Genomic DNA, 25,284 nt, shown 5'->3' with positions numbered 1-25,284 from the left:
CAGCATTTCATTTGAACATATTGAATTAACAGATAACGAATTTAAAATTAAATCCACTTCGTCGATAGCGCATAAACCACAATAGAATGAAAGCACTCTTTAAAATTCGCTACATTTATATTTTATAGCGACGCTTCGGCTCTAGGTTCTCTTAACAACGTTTGATCTCACTCATTTTTTAACTCAGAGTGCCCAAAAATTATGTCATCTGAAGAATTACCGCAAGTTCTATTCAAATACTATAATAAATCTAAAACGATATATAAAAGCAATTAAACAAATAAAAAAGAAACAGTTTTTCGCAGACGATTCAGCGTCGCTTATCTAATGCTCATGCGCTGCTAATTAATTCAGGTCCCACTTCGCGGCAAGGCAAAAACACATAAAAATTCAAAATATTTTCATTAAAAATTGAAAGATGTAGAAAAACATAAAAACCAAGTACAGTTAAAACAATTTAAAATATTTTTTTACAATTAAAATTGCAGTTTGTACGCAAAAACAACCTAATAACTTAAATGATAATTTCAGAATGAATTAAGCATAATTTAATTCGCAATAATAAACGAAAACGTTACCTTATCGTTGCGAAGCTTAGTTTCTCTAGATTGGCAATAAATCCAATATTCTGCTAAGTTTCAAATGTAAATAAATATCGTAATTTAAAGAAATCGTAAAGAAAAATTAAGCTTAGCTGCACTTAAAGAACTTTAAAATTGTTGATAATTCTACAAATATTGCATGCAGATTTAATAAAGGCATAAAAACTTTAACCGGAAGATAAGAATAATTCTATCATTTTAAAGCAAAAAATGCACAATTTACAAGGATATAAGAATAAAGAAACTGAGATCATCGAGCCGAGTAACAGAGTGATATATATACATATATGTATACACTTTTGGTGCGGCCGATTGCAATCAAAATACGAGGTGCACTTCTTCATGTTATAGCAGTCCTATATGCAAACTTTCAACGTTTTGAGGCTACTCGTTTTTGAGTTATGTGAGATACGTACGCACGGACGCCACGAAAAATTGTCTTCAGAATTCATTTTAAATTAGTTTTATAATTTTTTTTGGGGGGGAAAGAGTTCTTTATTCTGTCTTTACGAACAGATGTCACGCAAAAACATCGTTAAATTGCATTCTATAGCGGTCAAACTGAATATTTTCGTTGAAATATAATACCTGGAATTTTTCGCGATTACAATGCTTCCTTTTTACGTCGCACATGGAAGTAAAAATAGGAAAACTTTACAACATTTCCGTGCAGGTGCCTCACTATGAAACTACGCATCACTTAGATTCCGTTTGCTTCGTAACTGGCTTAAAACTGTAACATCATGTACGGGGTTCTAAGAGGCACAGGAATTTGAGGTAATAGAAATGATCATAAAGATTATTAAACTTGAAGCACAAAAACTCATATGAATAAAAGATTAATTAACCAAATTACAATCTTACCAAGAATATTTGGGCGTCAAATGAAGATGAGAACGAAAATAAACAATCGTCAGCGAACAGCCAAAGAAGTTCTGGATGATAATAATGTTGAATGAGTATTCCTTGGGGATTATTTGAGGAAAACACTTCTATTTCCTGAAAAGCAAAAGACGTTTTTACGACATCAAAAATACGTTTAGTTTACTTTAACGACACATATTCTTAATACTTCAACTAATTTATTTGCAGTTAAAGGTGCTTATATAATAAGTAATATATATAAAAAATTAAAGCCAATTCCTACTTTAATTTCAACAAAAAAAATTTTTATTTCAGTTACTTTTTATTAAAATTTTTTCGTTTCTAATTTATGAAGCTGATGGTGGTCTATAATTTTTCATTCCCTCCATTTCTTGTACAGCTTCATTATTGCAAGGAACCTTTCAAGTAAGTTTTGAGCAGTCCAGTTCTTCAATTAATATTCCATCTAATGATTTCGCACAACTCAAGGCGACATATGCTTGACCTGCTGCGGAGCGTTTTCGTAGGAAGCTTTTCTTGGCGCTTATGTTTTTCTTTCTCTAATCATCCCTTGCGGTTGTGTTGTAGTTTTTTTCGCTTTCTTTGCGCATTCTCCGTTTGGGGAGCAAGGAACATTTGAAAGTTTTATATTTTAAACATATATTATTATCACGTTAACACAGAAATATGGGGAAAACTTTCGCTACATAATGGCACATTACATCCGCTTTATCCAATTCTATAAAACTACATTTCGTTAATTCCGTACACTTTAAAAACCTTTAGAACTCTGTCTTACTGCTGCCACTTATTTTTGTTAAATATTACAATCCCATTTCTCACAGTCAGGTAATATTATTCATTATTTGTTATAAAATTAATTTTTACAGCACGTGAGAATTCCTAATAAACGGTCATTATTTGTATAATATACATAGTAAAAACAGCATATCTTTAGTTCTGATAAAGAGGAATAAATAAGTAATAATTGAATATGTGTAAAAAGTGCATTAACATCAAGTGTCATCCACTCCAAGTATAAAAAATGTATTTGAACTTAAGTGGATGAATAAAAAGTATTTTATAAACTATCGAAAATTCGAACAAGATATAAGGAGAGTGTAAGCTAATTGTGGGAATTTAAAAACAGTATGCAATTTAAATTTTTGCATTTTAGAGTTACTTAAACTGCTAAGCGATAAATTTCAAATTGCGAAGACAGCCAATGATAGTTTTCTTGAATAATGCGAGATTATACATAATGAAAGCAGAATACAAGAAAATTAATTCTGATTAGTATAGCATGAACTTTATTACACGTATAATTTACAGACAGTCTCTACTTGGTCCCTTTGTGTTTTAGAGGGTACTACACTTACTAAAGAACTTTACACTTACATAATCTGAGTTTTTGTTTGCACTATAATTAAATACCATTGATGATTATGGATTTGAAAAATGAGTAATAGAGGAACCATTAAATTAAAGTGGGAGTTAATGCAAATGAGCTACATAAAGTGACAAGATAATGCTTTCCTAATAGGTGTTCTCCTGAGCAATTTACTCTCATTTAATAACTGAGTTAACATTTGGTCTTTTACATTATAATTATGGCGACTTGAGGGCACACAAAGTAAGCTAAATTAAATTACGTACAAAATAAAAAATGCCTGCCCTAAAAAGACACTCATTCTTCCAAAGAAGAAATTTTATTACTTTAGACATAATGAAGAAACCTTTTTCATAACTGCATGCAGTTACGAAAGTTAACGTAACTGCATACAGTTTTAAGCTGAAAGAGAAACTCCTGGCTCTGCACTTAAAGTATATTAGATTAGCCATTAGACTTACACAACTTCACTATTTTTTTTTTTTTTTTTTTGTGTGTGTGTGTGTGTAATAAAACTAAGATTGAAAGAACATCAAAATTCAGTTTTAAAACTAAAGAAATTTAGTGATATGAAGAGATTTTATGTATTTGGAATAAGTAGCAGGCAATACATAGAAATATGGGGAAAATTTTCGCTCCATAATGGGACATTGCGTCCGCTTTATCCAACTCTAAAAAACTACAATTCTTTAATTCCGTACTCTTTAAAAATCTTTAGAACTCTGTCTTACTGTTGCCACTTATTTTTGTTAAATATTACAATACCATTTATCACAGTCATGCAATATTATTTATTATTTGTTATAAAATAAATTTTTACAGCACCTGAGATTTCCTAATAAACAGTCAGTATTTGTAAGTCTTATAATGTATTTAATAAAAAACACCATATCTTTAGTTCTGATAAAGAGGAATAAATAAGAAGAAATTGACTTTTATATGTGTAGAAACAGTATTAACATCAAGTGTCATCCACTACAAGTTTAAAAAAAATGTATTTGGACTTAAACATAGGGAAAGTTTCACAAGCAAATACATTGAAGCAGAGTAAAAGAATTACAAAATTAGAGAAAGATACAAAAACTACTTTTAGAAAAAGAACGAGAATGAGTATTTTTAGATCTAAAATAGAAAAATGAATTATATTTTTTAATCTGATAATGCTCCATATCCTAGGAATCCCTCTCATCTAATTACGTATAATCTGGTTGTTGTTGTTGACTAATGCTGACTTGTCTGACCTAAAGTCAGCCCATGCCCAAGAAATTCCTCCTGGCAAGGAGCGCAAGGTACGCCTGTCGTTGGCAACAGCCTTGAGCACCTTACAGGCGACAGGGCAATTTAGCTTAGTTCCACGCCCAAATCTTGATGGAGGGAGGCGAGTCCGAGGGTCTAATACTCCTCTTCCTCTACCATCAACCTCTCTAGAGGACTTTCGGCTCGCCGCATATTTAGAGTGTCCCCATGCTGTAAGGACACTATACATTTACAGACATCCATGACTTCTCCGGAATTCGAACCTGGGCCCTTCGGCACGGCAGACAATGCCGTTAACCATTATACCGGTTGGGCGGCTACATATATTCTATCTGAAGGAATTAGTGCATTATTAAAAGCAATAGGTATAAAGAAAATGTATTTCATCTTGTAAAAAATTTTAATACTTGAAATATTTAATAAAACTGCAGTTTTCATTATTTCTGTTGAGCAATCAAGCTGGAAGCCTTTTTTTTCCAAGTAATCAAATAAAGCTTTCGAAAAATCTATCGCAGTATATTTGTTCGGAAATTACCCCTAAAATAGTACTTCTGATTGTCACTGAAAATCTGATTAAAAACTAACAATCCGAAATGCATAATATCGTACCTTTAGCTTATGATTTATTTAGTACGGATGCTCAATATTTATACATATATTCTCATTTCGTTTTTTCCCCCCTGCGTTTCATTCTTTATTTGCTCCAAGTAATTTAATAATGACATGATTCAATTTTAGGAAAAATGCGTTCAAAAAATTCTTATTTCGTTTTACAACTTTCATTAGGAATTACACTTTAGATTCAGTCCCTAGTGTATTCATTCTTCTCCATTTTGTTTGGATTCGATTATATCTCATTTTAAGGTAGTACGTACGAAAGATTTGCAAGCTTTCAGCATTTATTCTATGAGGGTATAAATTCGGCTGGTCGCAACTAAATATCCTAGCGAAAACCAAGAACATTAAGAACAAATTAAGTTGCATTTGTTTTGGGACAGTATTCTCAAATCAAATTTAAAATATGCTTGAGTTAGGGTAGTGTCCTATTGAATTGAAGAATGTTTTCCTATATCTTTTCAAAGTATTTTTTTTAATTCTCCACAGGTTGAGAGTCAAGGTCTACAAGGTTTATTTGTTTCGTCAAATTTTCTTAGTCTTGTCCTAAAATCCCCGGAGCTTTCTTTAGCCCTTCTTGGTCGGATTTTGTTTTCGAATTTTCAATCTAAAAAAAACAAAATAATTTTCATAGCAGAAAATTAACATATGTGCCATCTCTAATTTGGAAATGCAAAACAATTTTGTTAATAAGGTGTTTTTGCTTGATCTACTGGGGTCATGCATGCATTAATATCCCGTTTACTGATCTTCAGTTTTTCTAGCAAATTTAAAATTTAAAAAGTACTCTCTGGTACTATATATATATACCTTACATATGTATGATCTTGCGGTTTCAGCTATGATTCATCTCTTTTCATTTTTATTTTGTTTCTGCTTCAGTTATTACTATTCTTTATACATTTTTAATGTCTAATAAAAAATAATTATGAGTAATTTAAAATGCCTTGAACTTGCGCTATAGTTGCTAAGTAACAAGTCAAGAATTTATTATTAGAAAAGGTATTTATATATCATCTCCAAGGAAAAGAAATTTAATTAAAGCTATCAATTATTAGAAAAAACTTTAGTAAGTATTTTTAAGTAACTTTCTAAGTCAGTATCCAAAGTTATATAGAACTACTGTAGCAAAAATTATTTAAAATCTGTAAAAAAAAAATTAAAAAAAAAAACTTTGAGCGCAAAACTTCCAAATCCAAAGTGGTTATTATATTCTTTGGATATTTCTTTAAATTCCGAATCCAAAGTACTGAAAAAGAAGCCATTGTTAGTAATCGCAGATTAATTGACTTATCAATGAGAATTAAGTGAGAGTGTTTCGTCTTTTTTAAATAAGTTAGTTTTTTAGATATAATTAGTTACTTTATTATATTTATAAGTTAAGAACAGCACTCAATTATTAGAAAATCATAAGAATGAAAGAGGAATACTCCTATTAAAATTCCAAGCTTTGAGGTATAAGTCACTACATAAAATGAACTATTAAAAATAAGTAAAAAGTGTTTTGGAAAATAGTTTTACAACGTTACCTTGGAAACAGCTTCGCAATCCTTCTGGACTATCAGATCGTAAAAATAACACTAAAATTATTTAGTGGAGATTATTGTATTGCTTTCTTCGTCAAAAAGAAATCGTGGTTATGTAATTCATTTTCTTTGGGCCCTCATTCTGAATCCATTGTAAAAGTTATTCGGACATGCAAAGTAACCAAAGAAAGCGAAATCACATAAAGTACATAAGGTTGTGTATTCCATTCAAGTCCAAAAACAATAAAAGCATAAAACTGTAAAAAATATATAAAAAGTGGAACTAGTAAAGCGCCAACTCTTAGAAATATTTAGAAATTAAGAAAAAAATAATAATAACTGCGGAATGTTACGAGACTTGAAAGTCTTGATGAATTCACTTTCGTTGCATTTTCACTCTTCGTGATGCAATTTCACTCTTCGTTACATGACATGTGACACAGACCATACGGGTACAAAACAGCCGAACGTGTGTTATGCGACGTCGACTAAGAAGGGGTTGATTTCCTAATTTTTTAACAGCCTGCTGTTTCAGAACCCTCTTAGCTCTCTAATAAGGAACTGGTGAATCAAGAGTTTCACTAGTAAATTTACCAGAGTAAATTGCAAGAGTCTTTTTTATTTGGAAAATGAACGATCAAGCATTATAGCAAATAAAAGCATTAGTTATTGCAGCAAAGTTTAAAAATATTTTGTCACATATTAATTTTGCGATATTTATTTACAATAAAACATCATAAAGAATTAAACGGAATCATACGAAATATACGTGTAATGAAATAATACATGCACTCACTTTTGATGGTTAACACTATATTTTGCTAATACGTAGTCCACCTGTTAAATGCCTCCATAATAAAGTGACCACTATTTCTGACATTAGTAGTGGCCATGCCGAAGTCGGCTGAGAACCTGCCGTTGGAAAAAAGAAAAACACAAATCTTTCGACTGCAATGTAGATGGATCACCTATCCTTGTACATGCATCATACAGCTTCAGCCATGATTATCACAATCCTCTACTTTTCTTTTAATTCATAAAACTATGGAGACTTTTAGTTCGTAAACAATTCCATATAATTTCAGAAGAATCGAATTAATGACATCCGTTTACTTGCAGCAGAAGCTAACCAGTTGCGCTAAACACTAGTAGTTCGACCGTGTTCAGCCTGAAAAATATGGTAGTGGTATGAATGTGTCCGAGAACTTTCCCATGAATATCTCTCACGAAGGCCCTTAGGCAGATAATTCTGGTGCTGTTATTGTTATTGTTATTGTGACTTATATGACTTGCTTGACAGTAACATCAGGACAAGCCCACAAAATTCACTGTGGCAAGAAGTGCAAGACAACGCCTGTCGTTGGCAAGAGCCTTGAGTACCATACAGGTGACCGTACCACTTTGCTCAGTTCTGTCTCCAAATTTGATGAAGAGCATCCCAGGGGACGGGTCCGAGGGCCTCGCATCTGTCTTCCCCTACCACCAACCTCTCCAGATGACTTTCGTCTCTCCATATGTAGAGTGCCCCATCTCTCACAGACATTATACATTTATAAACTCTCACGCTTTCGCCCCGGGATTCGAACTCGGAACTTTCGGTACGGTAGTCGGCGTCTCTAAGCACAATTCGGATTGTGCGGTATTCTCGTGCTCTTTACTTATATATGCCTCTCTCCTCGACAGAAAGGTAGCATTAGAGAATAAAAGTGATTACTACACTAAAACGGTTTCCTCGCAAAAGCCTTAATTTTCGCTTTGTACGATGCTTCATTAAAAGATAAGATGATGGAAGCCGTGTCCGAATCTGCCTTAAGTGGGATGAGTAATCATTTGTACTCTGCAGTAGAAATTTGATTAAGGATGCAACACATCTAGCAAGCATTAAGTGAATAGGTAGAGAATGTTCATTGTGAATAACTCTAAGAATTGCATTTATTTGATTTGAGACCGCATTCGGTCTCCAGTTCGACGATACCTTTGCGCTGTTAGACCTCCTCTCTCTTTGTTGACATCTAAATAAAATTCTTCAGTAAGTATTTGCGTAATCTGATAATATGAGAATTGTGTTTCTAATAAACTTTAGTTTGCTGTGTGGAGAGCATTAGATTTTGAGACGAAATTAATTCCTGAAATTAATATAGGCACAGTCGAACACCAGGTACTTGAATAACCAATTAGGTTGAATAACAAAATGACACAGGAGTAATCATCTAATTCCTTAAAATAGAATATGGGCACATTCTTTAAAATAGAATATAAGCACATTCCTTAAAATAGAGTATATCCATGAGAAGCGAATAGGCAAAATAAATCAAATCTCTCAATCTAAGTCTTAGAAAGTTACACATTTTACATTCTGAAGTTACGCAGTAGCTGAAATTTTGCCCTGCACGTCTCATCTTTAATTACTTAAAACGTTTTCCTGTGGATAGCTTATTTTATTATTTGTTATAACAAGGGAATAAACCCCAAATAAATCCACCTGAGCAAATGGCTGCTTGAATTATCATACTCTTATCTGTATACTCAAATGAAAATTTCAAATATGATTTATTCATGAATATCATAGCATAAGATTTTATGATAATTAACTCCTTTTTCTAATTATTCTGGCATTAGTACCAGTTTCATCAATATTCACCAAATGCAATAAAATTTTAATCCGTTTTAAGTATATAGCGTAAAGTTCTTGACTTTGAGGAAAAAGCTTCTGTTAACCTTTGCTGATAGTTACTCTGTTCCGCTACTCTGCTTTTTAAATGATTTATTGACTTTATTTCCAATAATTCGCATTAGTTTCACAGATATTCAGAAAGGCTTCTTGGGACGCGAATTTAATTGTGACGTTTATTGGGCATAACACGCAAACTGTGAACTTAGTTTCTGTTATTTTCTCAGTTTTGTTTAATCTTCAGGCTGATGTTTTAACAAATAAGTTATTTTAAATCTTTACTTTGAGTTTATGGTTACTGGAGTCGGAAGGTAAAGCGGATCATCTGAGTGTCTTTACGGTTCTAGTGGTTTGACAATTTGCAGTATTGAAGAAACGTTGTTCGTTCAAAACAACCTAGTTTATTGGAATCAGTTAACTGCCGAAGAAGTGGGTATCAGTTTATAAGGTATTTCTCCCGCCTTCTAAGCGTGCCTTCGTGGTGGCAATTCTAGAGATAATACATGCAGCAGAGCTCCGACTTTCTGGGGACGAGCGCTTTTATTAGACCAAAACCAATCGGACCTCGTGTCCGTATCAAGTGGTGACTCTGTATAACTTTGGGCTGATCGCGCGGGCTCGTCCCGGCGACGTATCTTTCAAGTGTCTGCCTTATCAACTGTCGATGGTAGGTTAAGAGCCTACCATGGTCGTAACGAGTGACAGAGAATCAGGGTTTGATTCCGGAGAGAGAGCCTGAGAGTGATTCTGCACGCTGAAAGGGTATTCCAGAGGTCCGTGGTTCGATTACCGGCGAAGACTATTGCTCATTTTTCATCTTGCCTGCTTCCAAAAAAAAATACATAATGTCTCTACAAGTTAACTGTCGAAATCTTTCCCCTCTGCAGTGGACGCATTTTTCCATTAAAACAATGTCTTACATGTTATTCCTGCAAGTAAAAGCTTAATATTTAGTTAAATAGAACTGTTTTTTCGCATGTTTTTTTACTTCCTTGTACAAAATAAAGGATGTACTGTAATCGCAAAATATTTCGGCCGTCATAGTTCAACGAAAATATCCATTTTGACGGCTCTTAAATCCATCAGAACGAGGTTTGTGTGACAACTCAGTGTAAGGACAGAATAAAGAATTCTTTTTCCCAAAACGGATTGTAAAATGGGCTTAAAATGGATTAAAAAGAGATTTTTCGGAACGCCTGTACGTACGCATGTAAGTATCTCGCATACCTCAAAACGAGTAGCCTCAGACCGTTGAAATTTTGTACACGGGACTGCTATAACGTATAATTGTGCAGCTTCCTTTTTCTTTGGTTACAATCAACAGCACCAAAGGTATATAAATATATATCTATATATACTCACTGTGTTACCCACGCTTGGCGTGTTGAGATTTTTTTGTTCTTATTTATAAGTAAAATGTACATTTTTTGCTTTAAAAGGGATTGAATTATGCTGTTCTTTTCCAGTTAATGTTTTTACACCTTTAGTTAATCGACATGCAATAGTTATACAATTATCAAAAATTTAGAAGTTATTTAAGTGCTACTAATACTAACGAAGCCGCCATATGGTTATATTTCAAAGTTTTTAATAGAAGAGTGAATTAACTCAGTTTCTGTCCCAACTTCAGTGTCTTTTTGCCGGGTGGGACCATTAACTTTCATTTTAGTGCACCGAAAAATGTGTCTTCTTGCCCGCTATCCGAATTGCTTGATGTTGAGTAGAAACTCTAATTTTAATTGTAAAAATGGTTTTTCTGATTGTTTTTAACTGCATTTGGTGTTTTTTGTTTTTCTGTATTTTACAATTTTTAATGAAGAATTTTTTTTTTTTTTTTTTTTTTTTTTTTGAATTTTTGTGTATTTTTGCCTTGCCGTGAACAGAGAACTAAATTAATTGAATCGTAAATATATCTTTAATGAAATTCTAGGAAATAAATTTAAATGAAATGCCGCAAAAGAATGTGTATAATTTAATAGGCCGTACAAGTGAAGTCATGTGGTGTCCAGATCAGATTTATTATTTCGCAATACTGAGGTTCTTACTCATTACAAACCACTGAAAAAAATCGTTTTATAACGGAATTTTATTCAAGAACTTGTTTCAGCAGCTAAGAAACATAAATCTAAAGGCTACTAAGAAACTTTAGAAATTTGGTTTCTTTGAACACATCACTCACTTCAGATAGAAACCAGACGTTTTCTAAACATGTAAACGACTGAAGATTTTAACAATTTTGCTGCTGTAAAGATATCCATTTTGCTAAGAATGCTATGCAAAAATAATATTAGAAAGGATTTAAAATTTCAATGTTATTGGTGTTCCTTTTCAGATTTACAGACTAAATTTAATGTAACCCTATCCGAAAAATTTTGCTTAAAAAAATGTTTTTCTTATGGTTCTTAGCTTTCCTCATGTCCTTTGACCTGTGAAAATGCAATAGCATTTTTAAATGCATCATTTCTGCATTTTACTACCACATGTAATAGACAAAAAAATCTGTTTCTTCCATAGTAGTTACTCACCAATGGAAAATACTCCTTGTTCACTTCTTTAACTTGTGCTTATTTCTAGTAAAATCAACCTTTTATTCTTTGAACTGAAATAATTTGTTTCAGCTGAGGCTCACTTCTGCTTCCACATGATTTAATAGAAGTTTTAGTTTGTAGTACATAGTGTTTATAATACAGTTTACTTTATGGTTATTGCGAATTTCTATCTAATTTAGCTTTTCCATGGGTAGCTTTTATATTTTGAAGCGTTTTACATCTTTATTTTATTGAATTTATTCACCAGTGTACGCAATGCAATTTAAAGGAAATGTTATCATTCCTTTTATTCCTTAAATGCAGTGGAAAGAACAACGATTGGAAGGGAAAACGAGCATTTGCGTGCAATTCCGCATGACTATAGGAAGCGTTAACGCCCACCAGCGGCCGAGCGGTAAAGTCCCTGAACAGTGGTAGTTCGGTCAGAGTTTCGAATCCCGCAAACGGGCTGGCTGCATGGGCGTTTTCGTGGTTTTTCCCATGTGTAACGAGTTAAAACGAGTCAGTTTCCCTTGGAAAGTCCTCCACGAAGGTATCTCTCGCTTCCGCGTAGTGCCATAGGGCGGAACACGTAAATGATAATAATAATATAGAAGGCGTTAAAAGGCATTTTAGAGTCTTAACACATAAACCGCAAAATTTAAGCAAAAAAATTGGGTCGGATACTGTGGCTGTATTATCTGAACTTGGCTTATTTTGGAAGTCACGAAGACTTAGATGTAAAGAGTATTATAGGTCTACCATCGTGCTACACTGATAATACTATAGGTGTAGCAGGAATGTTGACTCATTCTTAAAACTATCATAGTATTTTTACTTCATTCTGTTTTTGTTGCGAAAATCTATCAAAAATTTCTTAAGACTTAAACGAAAATGTTAGGTTATGTTAACGAAGACAAACTATCTGTTATTATTTTCTGCATCTAAATGCCGTACATAATCTTTTATGGTTAACAAAATTACTTAAAACTAATAATTAAAAAAAACTAATTTAAATATCTCGTCTTTAAAGACGAAATTAAGATTAAAAAAACTACTGTGGCCTACACATGACATCTTACCAGTTCCATATTTTAATTAAAAACAAACTTTAAAAAATGTATCAGGTGCCATTTTACCTACACATAGTTGCTATTTAAAACATGGAATTGAATGATCGTTTGTAAATAAAATCTAATATGTTTACAAACTTTATGGCTCAGTATTAATAATAAACACTACTCTTTTTATTACTCTATTCTTCCATACAGGGGAATGATAACTTGCAAGGTATTTTTTCCCTCATGCGTTCGTGGTGTAATTGCAAGCATAAACGAGGCGTATTCGAGATGTCCAGGATTAGAGTCTCGGCGAAGCACTCCGGATTCCTTAAATTTCTTTATTCTAAAAAATTCTAGAAGCCTCTACTGTGGCGCCCGAACTAAAAGGTGGTGGACGATAATTCGTCACTACCACTTATAGCGATTGGGTCCGCTAATTCTTAATCGCCTTTTAGAAGGGGAAGTATATAAGGTATTTTCCCCTCCTTTTCGCGTGTCGTCGTAGTCTAATTGGAAGAAACTCCACCAGTATTCGAGAGATCCACGGTTCGAATCCCGCCGAGAGCACTGCACAATTTTCCCGTCTCCTGCTTTAAAATAACTTAATAACTGTACAAACTGTACGCACTGAAATATACATCCTTTATCAGGCTTTCATTTGAAATTATCGGATCGATGGTAGTATGTCATCAGTTCATATACTGTTTCGGATTCACAAATCAATGACTTTGCAATCACAAAATTTTTAAAAGCAACACAACTTTAGAATTTCCGACAGAATGCTAAGTAACGTTGTACATTTGTTTTCCAATCTTTCCTCAGGATATCAATGGTCAGTTTTCTTAATAAGATGAGAATCTCTTCTTAATAAGAGAGGTTTTTTTTAATTTGTCTTTTTTGTTTTATTTGCTAAATATCATCACAACGTTCATATTTATTAACTATGGAACTTAACATAGCTCTCCACATATAATCAAAATAACTACAAAGAACAGATATCGAGGCTATTGGTATAATTTGCATGAAATTTTATCTAAGTTTATTTCCGTGTAAGCGTTTTAAATAAATTAAAACGTTTAGACGGAAATAAACTTAGAAAACATTTCATCATAAGATGAGATAAAATAGAAGCAGCTATACTTAAAAATCTTGTGTAATTAATGCCCGAAAATATCAATGAAGAGTATAAATAAAAAAAGAAGACTCAATAATCGCTAAAATATTTTAAAGATTTTTGAACTACGTTTATATCTCTTAATACGTGTTTGAGTATTTTTTCTCGTTTGAGCAAAAGAAATGCCCAGTTAAATAATTATTAAATTCTAATTAATATCAGGATTTTTTTTCTCCTTAATTCTAAGATATTACAGTCAAGACAAGAACGTTGCATGTTGTAGCCTCCCAACTGGCATACTGGTTAACGTCGCTGACTGCCGTGCAGAAGGGCCCGGGTTTGAAACCCGGAGAAGAAATAGATGCTTGTAAATGCATAAACGTCCGTGCGGCATGGGGACACACTAAATATGCAGCGAGCTGAAAGTCCTCTCGAGAGGATAGGGGTAGGGAAAGACGGATTGGAGACCCTCGGATCCGTCACCCCGGGGTGCTCTCCATCAAAATTGGAGGCAGCACTAAGTTAAATCGCATTGTCACCTGAAATGCGATTTAACTTAGGATGAAGTTAAATCGCATTTCAGGCTGTTGCCAACGACAGGCGTAAACTTGCGCTCTTTGATAAGGGGAATGGCGTCGGCTTGGGGTGACTATAGGTCAGAAAAAGTGTGCATTAGCAACAAAACAACATTATCACGTTTTTTATTAAATATTCAAGTATCAAAAAAGTTGTAAATTCAGCCTTGCAGAACAAGAATATCCTGTTAGAAATGAATGAAATATTTAACCTTCATTTCATAACTGTAATAATTTTCATGATACAAATTCAAAGCAGCAGCCAGATATTTTGAATTCTCTTTTAAATTACGTTCTTGGAATGTTATTCAAAGACTTCATGAAGTGACAAATTTTGACCCTATTACTTTCTACAGAATCAGCCAGTTAATGCTAATGATTTTAAATACCATTTTTATCTCCCAGAAGTTTTCAAATAACATATATTTTCATAATATTTTAGCTCGGTTTTGAGTAGCATTCGATTTTGTTCCATAAATGAAGCCAGATGTGTTCGTGCTATATTTAAGTTTCCTTCTATTTCTCTTTATTCGTATCTGTGCAACAGAATTTTCTAAAATTGCAGGACGTGTTTGCTCTTTATACATGAAAGATCTGTTTTGAAAACCCTCGAAAGCAGTGTTACAAAATCAACAATAATTTAATGCTGAATTTAAAATAATTTAAATTTTAACGCTCGTTTGTTCTATAGGTTAAACATAATTAATTTTTAGCTTAAAAAAGTATGAAGAAAAATAACATGGATGTCTGTAAAATACTTAAAATAAAATAAACAGTAGAATAGTTAATTATACTAATAGTTCATGAAATTAATAATAATTACATAAACTGTAATTATTGGGGTAATTACTGTAATAGTTTATATCTATAAACTTTTATATTAGTTTCATTTAATACAGTAATACACAATGGCCGCTTACAAAGCTTTATGCAAGCAATTTATCATTCAATATCTGCTAAATAATGGGAAATAATTTTCAGTTTCTTACTTTCATTGTCTTCTTCTCATATAAAATTATTTAAATGCAATGTTAGACATTGAATTATTAACTGCTATTTGTCACTTCGGATTTAATGCCCTCGAAAAAGAACAGCATAAGGTTTTTATTAAATAGCAAACCGTGAACCAGCACTTTTTTCAATAAATCTTTATTAAGGACGAAAAGGTTTGCTTTATGTAAGTTGATTTTAAAGTTTTAATACTGTTTTATTTGTACTATTTAGAATCGGATAAATATAAGTGCCTTACATTTTTCTCTTTTTAGCCTAAAGGGACAATTTGCCCTAAACGGCTGTACACTATAAAATGGCATTTCACTTTTCTATTTCTTTCTAATTATTGCTCTGCATTATATTTAATGAAATTAAATAATGAAAAATCTGCATAAAAGTATGTATGTTTCTCGCATTGTGAAAAAACATCGGCGCCTACAGATATTAAGTTTTGAATAACGTAGTCCTCCCCTCGAATATGGTCATCTGGAAGTCCAGATTTGGAATCTGGAATTTGTTTTATTATCGATTTCATATTTTGTAAAAATTTAACGAATTTTTTATTAACAAACTCAACGATTTTAAAGCGAGCAGTATTAACACTGTACGAAAAGAAAAACACTTTTATGTCCAGCGCGCAAAATTGTGTATCGAAAATTCTAAAGATATGCTCTTTTTAAATATTTTGTGATATTGCTGTTGAACTTAATTCAATGGTTCAAGTGCGAAGAACATGATATTTATTAAATAAAGGTAACATACAAAACGTTAAAAAGATGCCCGTTTGGAAGTCATATAAAATCTGAAAGATTTCAATTTTTTGATTTTTACTAATTTTTTAATAGAGTCATTCACGCTGTGCAACTTTTTTGTAACGATTTAAATGGGAATCAAACTTTTCACAGAGTTTTAAAACGATTCGGTATCCAAAAAAAAAAAAAAAAAAAAAAAAAAAATATTTTCGTGGTATCTTCTTTAGCACTGCAGAAGTGGTGTTTTTCTATCTTGTAATCTAAAACATTTGTTCTTGTGCAGTTGTTCTTTCAATGTTAAAAAAGCCCTGAAATCACACAGCTCTAAAGCTAGAGCACATAGAAAGTATTCTAGTGATGTTTCATTGATTTCAGAGAGAGTGCTGCCAAGACACAACAGAAAAATGCAGACGTATATTTTTGTAAATTAAAAACCACTATCTGCTCAGCATATCCGGAATTACTTCTTCGGACTTCACCTCATTCTTCAGATTTCAGTCACCATTCTTTAACTGTCTGCGAGTTGCCACTGTTGACATCTGTAACTACAATGCATCTACGGGCATCTTCCAGTCATATACCTGTCCAAAAAATCCATCATACAAAAAATCCAGTCACAAATCCAGTCATACAAAAATATCCAGTCCAAAAAATCCAGTCATACACCTATAGTATTTTTAAAGATATGGCTTGTCAAGCCGCTACGAAATCATATTAGGCGCTGTACCATTTGCTGTTACTAAATATTGCAGATTATAGTATACAGCTGAAGGTACAGACACGTCGTTAAATAATCTTCACAAAACCAAGTAAATGGTATTTAACATCTAATATCAGGAATAAATAGAGGCAGTCCTAAAACGTTTCAGATTTTCTTTGTCGTTATAACTTACAGACAAGATAACTAATATGCACGGATATGAGAAAATTCGCCATTTGCAAGGAATTTCTCTTTGAAAAGGTTCCAGGCAAGAAAATATCTGTGATTTATATTTATTTACTGACAGAAAGTAATTTATTCATAAGGAATTTGTCTTCGAAGTTTCAGATTGGAAACTCCATGCTTTATAAGGAAGAAACGGAAAAAAGAATCATCAGGTAGCGGATTTTTTGTTGTTCTTTCATTCATTGTTACAAAAGCATTTTAGCAGGTGGTGTTTATAGAAGTTCTGTAAACACATTAAGTATGAACAACTTTAGAAAGAAAATGTTTAGAAGGCTAAACAATGGTAAAGTTATTTTCTTCAGTTTCTAAACGAATTCAGTTATGAATGTATGAAAGGCTCATCAATGGCCAAGCCACAAAACTGCTCAACACGGTAGTTCATAGCTTAAGAATGGCAGAGCCGTAAAGTAGCTCAACATTGCTAATTCGAAGGGGTTCAACTTCTGGCAAGTATGTTGGCTTCATGGCAAACTTCGCAGTTTGCCCATGTGTAACGTAACTAAGGACAAACTACCTTTAAAAAATCCCCCATGAAGGAATTTCTCCATATATACCAATAACCTTTGAGTTGTATTCATCAGTTAACCTAACCTAACCAAATGAAGCCGACTAGACGGACATTCGTTAGGGGAGCCTAGGAAAGCACCGAAAAGACCGGTTTCGAATCCCGTAGAAGACATAGATGTTTATAAATGTAGTGTTCGAGCGGCCTAAATATGCGGCAAGCCAAAAGTCTGCTCGCGAGCTTCGTGGTAGGGGAAGAAGGGTGGGAGACACTTCGGCTCATTCCCCGGGGTACTCTTCATCTAAGTGAGATAAGTCTAGCAATGTGGGCATTCCTCTTTCTTTCCGCCTCACGGCACTCACTCCAAGGATCAGGCAGTCTCACTCACTCCAAGGAACAGGCACAGGGGTTTCAACCCCTGCCCTTGCACCTTGGGGAGAGGGACGTATGGCTTATGCGACACCAATCGTTGTCTATGATTTGCTACCTGCCAGTAGCTCGGACTGCTCGTCGCAGAGGAACATTACCCAGGAAATCCAGGGCGTTACCCCCAGGCTACCAGAGCCATATGGTCCAGGACGTGCCAGGCCCCCGGGCCGGCCATTAAGTTACATTTCCAGGTTCCCCAGAACTACTAGGTTCGTAATTTTTATACCCCCGTGGCCGAGACTGCCTAGGTACAGATCCTAGCCGGTAGCTTCGCAGCGTTCTCTACGTCGACCTCCAAGGGTAGGACAAGTGAGATAAGTCACAACAAGCAATAACCAAATCAAGCCAAACTAAAAATGTGCAGATGTAATGTATGCAGCCATTAATTAAAATTATAGCAATATGTAAATTACAAATAAAGAGTGGTAGATTGTTCCATTACTAAAATAAATAGTAAGGAAAAAAATTTCATGCATCTCATTTCTATAATATCCTCTATATTTAATGATTCAGTGTCAACAAGCTGTGCTTATTGAAAAATTATTAAAATTCCAGTTATACGAAACGCATTTATCCTTTACACATTCTGGCTGCAATTGCTGAAATTACGACCAAAATATATAATCATCGTTAAACAGGGACCTTTGTCCTTTTGAATCAGGCTTGTTTGAATGAGATATTTGCTGTGGGAGATGTTTGTTTTGGTGATTAAAGTGGTGAAAGTTTTAAGACGTTAATTTACCTTTGCCGCTTCTTAGGATGCAGCTCTAGGTCTGTGAAGTAATTTTATAAACACGTTCCATGACCCTGGTGTTGGAATGTTGTTAAGTAATTGCTTTGTCACTCATGCGAAGTTCTAAGATTAGTTTTCGAAGAACTAGGAATGTCTTTTAGAGAAATTAAATAGCATTAGCGATGTGGATGTATTATAAAATGTTGTTAAGCGTTAAATGTTTGCTAAAGCTGCTAAAAATAAATCGTAAGGGAAAAACAAAAGTTGTCGCCCGTTTAGACATTATGTAATTGCATTGCGTGTTCGATTTATTTATTATTTAACTTTTGCACGAATGAAATATTTAAAGAAACTGTTCAGTCTCACGCAAAGTTGAAATTAGTTTCCTATTTTTACTTCCTTGTACGAAGTAAAGGAAGTACTGTAATCACGAAAAAAAATTCCGGGTATCTTATTTCAACGAAAATATTGATTTTGACCGCTACCCGAATGCAATGTAACGATGTTTTTGCCTAACATCTGTACGTAAGGGCAGAATAAAGGTCTCCGTTCTCCCAAACGAATTATAAAACTGATTTGAAATGGATTCAGAAGAGATTTTTCGTGGCGTCAGTACGTACAGTACGTATGTATATATGTATCTCTCATAACTCAAAAACAAGTAACCTCAGAAAGTTGAAATTTTGTACATAGGACTTCTATAATATCTAGTTATGCACATCCCTTCTTGGTTGCAATCGTCCGCACCAAATATATAAACACAACCATATATATATAACCACTCTGTTACTCGGCTCAGCGAGCTCAGTTTTTTTTATTCTTATATATTGATAAATTACGAATTGTTTTGCTTTAAAAATGAAGCAAGTTTTTTTCTGTAAATTAGCAAGTTTTTTTCTGTAAATTAGTATTTCTGTAAATAAGTAATTCAGCCCAATACATTCGCAATCGAATATATATGCAAATCATGAGTGCGGCTGGGTATGGTGATTTTTGCCTTAATGCATAATGAGTATTTTAATAACTGTAGGTTTTGCTTTACGGTCCATACAAATATTTATATATTTTATTTAAGGGAATTAATTCCTGCAACGTGGAAAATGTTTTCTAAAAATTACCTACCTAATTTGGTGAAAGAAAATGTCTAAGCTAAATGCTTAGGACTTAATACTGAAACATATTTTCTAAAAATACTATATAAGATCGTATTTACGCTTAACTCTCTCAAAGATGTGGACGGAAAATCCCGTATACAAGTTTGGCATTCATTACGCATGAAACTTTCAGCCAACGTAGGTATCGATACAACTAATGTATCCCATTTCCCGTTGGATGCAGATTGGAAGAAAAGGAATCAAGGTACAAAGTGAGAGGTACAAACTTCCCCCCAGCGGCAGTCTGTTTTTCGTAGCGTGTAATGTTGTTTTCTCTGTACATCATAACTTTCCATGCATGACTTTCGTAGTGGATGAATGTCAATGAATATTAACTAAATTATAAGGAAACAAAGCAGAATGGAAAAATACTAATATATCTGCTTATTTCTAACAGCAGGATAATTTGATAACATTTGATCCAGGCGGTCCACTCCTCCCATTTTGTTGTTGTAATTTTTTACAATTATTGGTTGCTTTACAGTTCTTTTCCGTGTTCCAGCATCAATCATCGAGTTATTATGGACTGTACTCATCAAATGTATATCCTTCTCGTCTTTCCAATTCACAACCTCATTTTTTCTCTTTTTCTGCTGAGTAGACGTTGAAGCCATCTCTCACTGTCTTGTATCTTATGTAAAATGGCGCGAATATTCATAAAACCCGGGCACATTTAATTAGAAATAGAATGCCTGATTAGTACTGCCCTCTAGGAGGTATTAGAACAAACAAAAATAAAAAACTCAAACAAGTAAACAGCGTTTTAAACGTTTAAAAGTTTTAAAAGGTAGTAACTGAATTAAATTTCAAATTCATATTCTGATTCATAGGTTCTTCGAGATTTTCTTAAATTCATAGGTTCTTCGAGATTTTCTTAAATAACTACGCCAGATTGACCGGAAGATTACATTGAAGAAATAACTGTTCTTACAAGGAAGGTAAACAGCTATGAATGGCTTAAGTGAAAAAAAAATATTTCTTATTAACACGCAAGAAATAGGAAAATTCACCAAATATACAGCGGATCGAAAACTAAAACAATAATTTTGAATCAAACTGCTTATTTCAAACATACAGCTTTTGACTTAGTTATGCAAATGACGATATCTCACCGTTTCCTGTTTATAGATTTGTTCAAGGAAGAGGTCATTTAGAAACTTTCGGAAATGCTCCTAAAGCTTTTCGAGTACGTTTTCTATGAATTTCCAGAATATCACAAAGACTAACTAGCAGTACCCTATTGCCGGTTTTACATAAGTTATCTTTGCAACTCTAAAGTGAAGGGAATCAAAATAAAAAAAAAATCAATATAATACATGAAATATACTCTTGAAAACGTAACAAGTGGCTATAAATTCACAATTAATTACCATAAGTATGTGGTACAAAATATATTAAACAAATAATCTAGTAAGTACATAAAAGCAATACACTGTACTACAAAAAGTCATACAAAAACAAATTATGAATAAATAAATACGAATGCTTTTAAAAATTTAAAACATTATACTTCCTCACACCAGTTTCTCCTGTCATTTCAAATTTCCACGTAAATGTTTTCTAGCTGAATATTCTTTTAGAATTTCAAGACATATTATTAGTGTTTCCAACAAGGAATTTAATTTGATAGAATTTGATTCGTATCCCCATTTTTCGTCAAGTAATATTTTCTTTGTCATATTTCATTTTCTCAGAGTATTTGGTTTCTTGTCATCTTTGTTTTACAATTGAAATGCTTTTGAAAATCTTGAAAGTTTCCTATTTTTTCATATTTCTGAAAGGGAAAATAATTTTTATTTCAAATTCTAATCATATTTTGATGATCAATATGATACAGAGGCCATAACTTATCATGCCTTCTAAAATATTTTAGTCTTTTAATTGTAAGAATATAAATACGAAATACACACTGTGGGAAAAAAAAAAAAAAAAAAAAAAAAGTTAGTTCTATATCTCTCGTTCTAGTGGGCCGATTGCCGAAATTCAACTTACTTTTTTCATGTTTCGAAAGCCTGACTTAGGATGCGTATTATATTTATATATAGCATTATTCTTACATAGTTATTTTGAGAGAAAATCGGATTTCTTTCTGAATAAAAAAACAGCATTTTTCCATATTTCGATTTTATGACTCATATTATGACAAAGTGTCAAGTTTTGCAAAAATCGCACGAATAGTTTTTAAAAAATTAGCTCTCAAAATTTTAGCTCCTCCATATGGTAATTAAATTTGCTATATATTTATTAATATGTGTTTTTTATTAAACTTGTTTAATTTTTCCCTTCACATTTCAAAATTTAGGTTCATTCCAAATAAAATACGCGCATTTTTTATGATTTAGTTTTAAAATTTGCGTTTTTAAGTAATTTTTATAAATTTTTTTAAAACAATTCTGTTCTAAGCAATCCTAGAAAATTTTTAAAGTCATCTTAAAATAGATGTATTCTATTTCACACGTGAAAAAAAAAAAAAAAAAAAAAAGAGTTTTTTTTTGTAATTTCCCAAGATATATGTGACTTTCTTTATATATTGGCGCGTTTTAAAATTTGGCATATTTGTTGAAAGCGATAAAATATCATATGTGGTTTAGGCACTTTGTTAAAATTATTTGAAAGTAGGAATGATGTGACTTTCCCTCCTCGCGCACAATGTAAAAGAAAAATAGGTTGCCATAAAATTAAGAATTTCGCTAAATTAATTATTCTTGGTTGAAACTGAAAATAATGAGCCAAGTTAATTTTTGAATTTCTCCGTAAATTTCGCCCCAGATTTTACAAAATTTAATATTTAGTCATAATCTGAATCGTAGAATCGAAATGTGAAAAAAAATTGGCATGTTATTTCAGAAAAAGTCCGTTTTCGCGTCAAAATGCCTATATTAGAACATTGCTATATACAAATCTAATGTATATCCTAAGTCGTGCTTTCGAGATAAAAAGTGCAATTTGAATATCATCAATCGGCCCAGTAGAGCGAGAGATATAGAATTGTCCCCTCCTTTTTTTTTTTTTTTTTTTTTTTTTAGCGTGTGCCTTACTAAACCCAACTAAAATGATTTTAAGTTACAATTTATGTAAGCATAATTTAGAGAACTTTGTCTGCATAAAAATGAAAAATATCTCGGTGCATTTCGTCAAGGGATAAATATGACAGAATGATTGATTGTAGGCCCATAATATAAGTTGAATAAATCGATCAATTGAGACACGCTTGCAAATACAGAGTCAATAAAAAGATTTTAGAATTGCGATATTTTTACTTCGAAGTAAAACTTATACGAGCCAGGTTTCCTTAGACAGTTCTCCAAGAAGGCAGCCTTTCCTTTAAGCAGATAACTCTCACGTTCTTTGCTATAATTTAATAAGCTAAACAATACGAATTTTATATTGAAGTTCAGTTTGTATTGTATTATAAAATTAGTATTCAAAAATGTATTCTGCTAGATTTACTTTCTAAAAGTATTTTTTATTCCATTGGAGCTTATTAGTTTCTGTGTAACGTATTACATTTTACAGGTCAAAGTAGTACAGTAGTTCACAACCGCGATAATTATGAAAAATCCCTTATTTTTATAATATAAAATTTTCAAATTTTCTACAATTTCAATTTAAAATGTAGATTTGTTTTATTCGTAACAAAGCGATACAATTATATAGAAAATTTTAATTTATCTTTCTGAGGGATTCACTCATAGATTAAAAAATATATATTTTTGTTTTATCAAAGATATACATTCTAGGAAATGCATGTTATAGAAATAATTAAACGAATTTACATAAGAGAAATTTAAAATAAAAAATTCCAAAATAAACTCAAATTAAAGTAATAAATAATTCAAAGCAATAAATAATGAAGTAATAAATATGTAAAGTTGTAGGGTTTATATTTATTTTAACTAACATTTATTTTAAGTTTAAACTATCTTTCCTGTCAATCCTTACTTTCCCCTGGAACTGCCAATGCCAGAATATGTAAATTTGAGTAGAACGCGCAAGCATTCAAATTATCAGCGGAAGTAGTATGATTTAAATAGAAGGAAACAAGTTCGGTGAGAGAGAGTTATTCTTACTTCGCGAGCGCGGAGGTAGAAATCGAGAATTAAAGAACCCCGCGTTGCGGCCTATGTGCTTGGCGGAAAGTAGTTGCAATTGTTCCAGTGAGCTTCAAGTCTGCTGAATTAGCTGCGGCTTTTGTAAAACGCGGTGAGTTAGTTATTTTAGAGAGCCTCGTAGTTAGAATCTTGTCTTTATTTTCTTTTCAGGTTATTATTTTATTTTGACTGCCTAGCTGGCAAAGTTTGTAAGCGTCAAGAGGACGCAATTGTAAATTGGTACGTTGAATAAAAAGGGACTTAAACCCTTTATAAGACTCTGTGGTTTATACAAGCTTTCACAGTCACCTCTTGGTTGCGTGCTAGTTAGAGGCGCGCAACGTTATAAAGTAATAAATAATTCAAAATAATAGATTTTCAACGTTAATGAGAAAGTGCACAATAAATATTTAGGTATTCTCTTTAGCTCATTGTTAAATGTCTACAATCCTTTCTTCATATAGTCGCTTTAAACACATCAGTGAAATTAATTGTTATCGGATTATTTACGACATGCAGGCGGTTATAAATAGCAAAGAAATCTGAACAGAAAAATAAATTCTTAAATGAGGATTTATTTTTAATGCCGAAAATGCTTTCGCAATTTTATTCAGGCGTATAAAAAAAATACGCCTGAATAAAATTGCGCATAATATGTTTAAGTGTAGAGCAATTAGAATAATGATGTTTAATTCTTTGGTAAATACAGAACAATAGATAGAGAGAATATCCGCTGGAAAATTAAGCCTTTGTTACTCATATTTCTGTGAAAAGCAATAAAACAGTATTTAGTCCTCCAGCTGTTTTGTTCCTTTCGCCATTCAAGGGTTATTTATTCCCAAGTGAGTTAGAGCACATGCTATTGTTTTAATTAATTGCAATATCTTATTTAATGTTTTTAATGAGAACTATGCAATATGCCTAAGTAAACTTTTCTCTAACACTTGTATGAATGTCTTTCGAATCTTGCAAAAGATTCGAGACCCGGTAATTTGAAATTATGCATTATTTTCGACTTTCGATTTCGAATGCTAAGATAAAAACCATAGAGGATTTAAATCAATAAGTTTATGTTTTTCTTTTTGAGTGCACTAGAAACTTTCATTAAAAAACGAACATGAATATCACACTTCCATTGGACTATAACACTAATATCACTTTGTGAGTGCAGTGGGTGCATACTCTTAGTATTTTGGAAAGAATTTAGTGTTCCACATTTAGCTATTTATGTATGTTATTTCTTGAAATAACCCTGTTCTATCTGCATTTGTTGTGATTTCAAAAAATATAAACAAATATATACAAAGTGTGATTAAAAAAAAAAAAAAAAAGACTGGTCCAATAGATCATTGCACTTTACAGAATTAGTTCTCTTTGACATTATAACCTTCAAAGTAGTTCCCTTCAGCATTTAGCCCACCAGTGGCCGAGCGCTAACATCGCTGAACACTGGTAGTTCGGTCCGAGGTTCGAATCCC

The 25,284-nt window shown here is 32.7% G+C and overlaps 1 protein-coding gene and 1 long non-coding RNA gene across 2 annotated transcripts in view; one reads left to right on the top strand and one right to left on the bottom strand.

The window, feature by feature from the left end:
* Window positions 1-25,284, top strand: part of LOC146998329 (uncharacterized) — a 353,123-nt gene that overhangs the window by 164,060 nt on the left and 163,779 nt on the right. The gene's annotated exons all lie outside the window — the stretch shown is intronic.
* LOC118196637 (uncharacterized) overlaps window positions 1-25,284 on the bottom strand; it is a 189,498-nt gene that overhangs the window by 75,144 nt on the left and 89,070 nt on the right. The window contains exon 3 of the long non-coding RNA XR_004759446.2: window positions 1,467-1,601. This is a non-coding gene — a long non-coding RNA (uncharacterized LOC118196637). The remainder of the gene's footprint in view (window positions 1-1,466; window positions 1,602-25,284) is intronic.

Source organism: Stegodyphus dumicola, chromosome 3 (assembly GCF_044657685.1).
Source record: "Stegodyphus dumicola isolate Sdum_Otavi_A_Nest chromosome 3, ASM4465768v1".
Classification (NCBI taxonomy): domain Eukaryota; kingdom Metazoa; phylum Arthropoda; class Arachnida; order Araneae; family Eresidae; genus Stegodyphus; species Stegodyphus dumicola.
Note: the sequence above shows the minus strand (reverse complement) of the source record. Positions and strands in the feature narration are given on the sequence as shown.